This window comes from Alligator sinensis, unplaced genomic scaffold (assembly GCF_000455745.1).
Source record: "Alligator sinensis unplaced genomic scaffold, ASM45574v1 scaffold918_1, whole genome shotgun sequence".
In the NCBI taxonomy this organism is placed as follows: Eukaryota; Metazoa; Chordata; order Crocodylia; family Alligatoridae; genus Alligator; species Alligator sinensis.
In genome coordinates, this window is record NW_005842676.1 from 314,310 (window position 1) to 320,309 (window position 6,000).

Here is a 6,000-nt window from a genome sequence, read left to right on the forward strand (position 1 = left end):
TAGTGACACTTCGGGGCGGGTAGCCTCACTAGGAGAGGCAGGAGGAAGGGACCTTTTAAAGGAGGGGACGCATAAAGAAATCTTGTGCCTCATATTTTTGAGTATTTTATTGATTGTTTGAAATGCGCGTGTATCTTTGGAGTGTTTATTAACTATTAACTATACAACTTGTATTTTAGAGTGTCATTTATTGTTGTACTTACCTGTTCATATCAGTTGGTCCATTATGCTTACCTGCTTGTATATGGGTATGTATTTAGTTATAGTTATATATATTTTTAACCTGTAAATACTCACCTCAGTTCTTATATATTAAATTTGTACTTGGTTAAAACATTGTTTTCTGTTCCTCCTCTATAGAGACATGATAGGTGGGAGGGAACTGTGAGTAGACTACAGTTTCCACCCCGAGTATGGGTGCCCTGCTGCCTTTCTCCTTCTATTGGTGAGAGGGGGGCATTCACTTGGGGACACCCGGGTTACAGAAGCAATACAGAATTATTTTTCTATCCCAAAATGTCATTGATAAATTACTTTCTAAGCTGTCCCTTTCTTTTTCATACGTTTTATAGTCTAACCAACATTTTAAAAAAATCCCACCCTTTTCTATCTACTACCCACAAGTATCAAACTTCCCTGTCTTGAACAAGCCTGAATCCAACTACAAATTCATCAAAGTGAAATTAATATTTGAGACATGGCATAGTCTGAATTCAGTCCAACGCATTGAACTAAAACTACTTTAATGAACTGAGATTAATTGTTCGTTATTTTATGTCAATGGGAAGTGGACTGGACATCTATTCTTCTTCTGAAATGCTGTGAAGCATGTGACAAAACTGACGATGATACTCAGAGATTTGGGAGGGGGAAGGGGATTGTTCTTGGGTGATGCTAAAATAGTTTCCCTTCCCAGAACAGTAGTGATAGGAATCTTTACCTACACTAGTAGATTCTATGCTTCTGGAGTCCCACAAGGATCAATTCTTCTTAGTCCTTTTCAGTGTCAACGTAAGCTACATTAAATGAATTCTTGATTTTATCTGGACTCAGTTGACAACAAAAGACCAATTTCTACCTGTCCTTCATCATTTACAAATACAGCAGTACCCTCATGATGGCTTATTCTTCCAAGATCAGCTTATGTTAAAGAACACTTGGCTGACACTTAAAAAAGACAGAGATGATCATAATGAACAGGGGAAAACAATTGGCAGAGCTCATGTTCCTGATAAAATATCCTTTCGTTGATACATGCAACCACAGTTAGTCAATTCAACAGATGCTCTGCCTAGAGTCCTCACCAACACCTGGCTTTCTGCTAGCACCATCTGCAAATAGCACTTTGTGTCTTCTATGGTGTACTAAGACAATATGCTGTCCCACCTCACGATAACCTGACCTTTGTTATTTTCATCTGTTGCCAGCTTTCACATGGAGCACAACAGTACCACCCGTCTGGGTACAAGACCTTCAATGCTTAAAAGACCCTTAAATGAGGGTTAATTTATCATGCAATTGGTCACTTTTAAAGTGCCCAGCAGCAATGCACTTCTGTCAGGGCACAGCTGTAGAGCACTTTAAAGGAACTCATCACAAGACAAATGTCACTTTGGTCAGTGCCCTAAGAGTCATGCTGTCTAGCATTGCATTTAGTAAACAAATATTCTTTCTTTAAATTCCTTTCGTACTGCTTGTGTGAAAAAGGTAGTCTTTGTACTCAAGATCGTGCATGAGGTTGTGTAGCCTATAAATTATCCTAAGTGATGGTGTGATAATATTGTAATTCTAAAGGCTTTCACCAAACCTGACAAAAATTGGCTCAGATGAAGGATTTCTGGAGCTAGAGACACCCTTCATTTGTCAAACCTGTACTCATCTGAGTGATGCAAAGTATTGTAATTGGAATTCATGTGGATAAGGGTTTGCAGTACCCAGCCTGTAGTCTGCATACATACAGTGTAACACCATGGTTAGAAATCTGGCAGTGTGTTTTCTCCCCTTATAGAGATTACTTGAAATGCTTGTACTTTGTTTTTGTCTTTGGCTAATATAGGGATTAATGCCACTTTAAGGAAATTCCATAAAATGTATTTGAGATTTACATTTTACACATATTGCAAAATGTTTTTGACACTTTGAAGGTATTTGGTTTGGAAACCCTAAATGTCATGCAGAACAAACACACACAGGGAATCTTAAACCCCTAGTATTTGTCATTCTTATCCTTTTATCACCTATCATACTCTATACACACATTTACAGAAATTGTTAAGGTAATAAACCACAATATGCATATTTACAGTATTTAACAGCAACCACATATGTTCTGTATTCAGAAGACATGACCATTAGTCACTGCTATGAGTGCAACAGCTGGGGTCAAGTCAGATACACTTCTGGAATTTTTTTCTATCCCTAAGGTGACCACAACAAAGTATGCAGGACTAAATTTTTCCATGATTCTAACATCCCAAACTGCAAAAGACAACTGGAAGTCATGAGGTACCAGCAAATCCTAAGATTTTGCAAGGTGGATATTTATTCTTAAACCTTTTCTTTGAAATAGTGAGTTTATATATTGTTTCAAAAAGATGTTCAACTGTTAATACAAGAAAACTAAACACTCCGATATCCGTAACAGGAATAGCAAGAATGATGGCAGTTAGTGTCTTCGTGTTCTGAAGGGGCTTCTTAGATCTTAAATCCTCTGGTTGTTTCTAATACAGATTCTACTCATGTTTGTTGCTAGACTATGAATTAAGTCAAATATTTATGAAATCTGCCCATTTCTGAAATGTTTACATGCAAAAACTGACAAGGAAAGATAAGGTCCAAGTTTAAACCCAGGCACTGAGCCTTTCATCATTTTTTACCCTTTCTTCTGAGTGTTGTGTACATTTGAGAGAATGAATAAATAGTACTTCATTTTGAAGAAGCTTTGAGTCAATCCAAATAACTTGCTAGTCAAAGGTCCTCAAGTGGAAGGTTATATTGATGCCAAGTGTCACTTGGCCTGCCAGGTTAACAAAGGTGAAAGACAGTCTGGGTAAGACAGTCTGGAGCCTGCCCTGCTCAATCCCTATTCCAGGGGCAGGCAAAATATGGTCCACAGGCCACATCCAGCCCACCAGGCAATTTCATCTAGCCTATGGGCACCCACCAATTAATTGTACCCTGCTCATCCAGCATGCTTCACTCACACTCCCATGCACGGTGGAGCCTCTGAGGTAGGGGGACCCACACGTGAGGTGCAGGGGTGCTGAGGTGCAGGACTCGCATGCACCTTCCGCTGGGAAGCAGGAAGAAGGGCTCCCCACCACTTCCAGCAGAATCTCAAGAGATACATGTGGTGGTAGGGAGTGGACAAGGCAACCAGCTCCATTGTGCAGGGCTTCCTCACAGTGATACACAAGTCCCAGGAGCTGTATATGAGACCCATGAGATAGAGGCAGGCTGGCTTCACTCCACCCGTTGCCACCACATGCAGCTCCTGGAACTGGTTGGAGCTGCATGCTGCCAGGCAGCTATACCTGCATGGGCCATGAGCACTCTGAGGGCCCGCTGACTGCTGCTGTTGCCACCACTGGCAGGGGCTGTGCACCATGAGGGGAGTATGTGCGGGGTCACCACACCCCCTACCCTCCCTCATGCTGCAAAAACCCCACAAACCCACACCTTTCCCATACCCCTCTACAACCTTCCACATATACACATACCCACACCCCGCCAACATACCCTACCCCCCCAGCCATATCCAGTCACAACCCATCCCACATGTCCTCCCATACCTCACCATACACACACACACATATGCACACGGCCTCACCCCCCACACTCGCTCCCTCCTTACAATATTCAAGAGTAAGGCTATTTTTGAGCTATTGTGCATTCACCTCTATATATGCTATGCAAACACACACACATCAGGACACAAATATTTAAAAAATAAAATTAAAATGTGTTATCGTAGATGTTTGACTATTAGTATATGATTTGTTTTTCTTTCCAGTTTCAAGATGGCAACCCCCCCCACCCCACCCCCACACACACACGCGCACACACACAAAGAGTACTTCCAGGGCAAGGGGAGGGACTTCTGGTGGCAGAGGTTGGGTTGGAACAGTACTTTCAGTCCCAAGATGGTGACTAGGGGGCAGGGCTATCATTTCAGCCCTTGATAGCTAACCAAAACTCATTAACCAGTCCTTCAACTAAAATAATTGCCCACCCATGCCCTAGCCACATGTCTAGCATGCTCCAAACCTGAAAGTATTATGGTGACCCACTCCCAGCTCAGACCTAGTAGCTGCTGTCAAGGCAAGTTAGAGGAGTCAAGCGTGACTGCAAAATGATGTGCCCCCATGTATTTTCACCACAGATTTCTGGGCTTGGAATGCATCTTTTGGTTCAATTGAACTGAGTATGCTTAGTTCTATCCTGGCCAGATCACACCGCCACTACGATGAAGATTCTAATAAGTGCAATGGGATTTGGCGCTCAGTTGTTGAGCTGTCGGATTCTACCCAGAGTGAGGTGCAGGAAGGCAAGCCTGTCACATAGGGATACATAGAAAAAGGGCTACCAGCAATCCACTTTGCCATAACCACAAAAAAGGCTGATAAACACAAACAATTAAACAAAATATGTGGATCAAACAAAATATATGTTTGTTCAGGATGCTGTAAAATATTTTATTGCCAATTATTTGGCAACCCTTGCATTACTCAAATGGAGTCAAGCCACTCTTGAGTTATGTTGATCTTACTTTTAAAAAGTACTGATAAAAACTTTATAGCCCTGACTGCTATCATTTTTCTCTGTCCCTACACATTTCTGTACCCTCCTCCAACACAGGGTGAGATCTCTTTATACAGACTGAGCTAAAGTTTTAATTAAAAAATAATTATTTTAATTTAGCCATTGTTTTATGAAGCAAGCATTGCTACCCACTAAGATAACTCTTAAAATTATAGCAAGGCAGTGTTCTACATTCTGAACTGCTTTAAATCATTGTTTGTTGCAGGTCGTTAACAAACTAGTAAGCAGACTATTTAACAATGATGCTAAATGTAAATTGTCTATGACAGCAGCCAGTGGTATCCTGCTGACAAATGATAATGTCATTTCAACATGTCCTTAGAGCATGGTAATTACTGCTATATTCATGAATGTATATAGCTTGAAGTTTACCTGATTTGAATATGAAAAGCTCTCTGGAAAGTTCATATATGCTCTGTGCACTGCGCATGTGCTGCATAAAGTGTTAGTCTTGACTATCTGCAAAAAATAATGAATTCGGTTTCAACTGACCTCAGGCATTCCTCTGTGTTCTCCTGCAACACTGACATGAGAACCTTCATGGAATGCAAAATGAGGTTGCTTTAACTTCCATATCTTACAAGATGAAATGAAAAACATTAGTATTGCAGCTTAGGCCATCTACATCTTGCAAAGTAAACCAATAATATTTGTTGTCACTCTCTTTCCATACAAGAATGCATTTTTCATGGTTAAAAATTTGTAATGCAGTGCATTAAAACTTATGCTTGAAGATGTTGGGATGATTTCTTTTTTGGTTTAGGGAGGCATTACTTCAAAGGGATCCATGTTGCAATAACATTGACAGTAGCAAGCAATCTTCTCAGCCCTATGTAAATTGGGAGAAGATGATAAAAAGTCTTAGTAGAAATATTCTTCAAGGGTCATGTGAGAGAAGGGACAGATATGCACAGGTCACTTGGTTTTAGGAAAAATGCAGATAAGAGACTGGTAAACCTGGTATCCATGACATCATTGCTATTTCTTCAGAGGGGAGAGCAGAAGCTACAAGTGAATCCATTAAATTCTACTGTAACTGGTTAAAAAAGAAAGAACAATTCAAAACATTAGCCTATCCATAAAACACATCCTTTTGGGTATTTCAGCATTGTTTCATAGTTTCATAGTTGGTAGGGTCAGAAGGGACCTGAGCAGATCATCAAGTCCGACCCCCTGCCA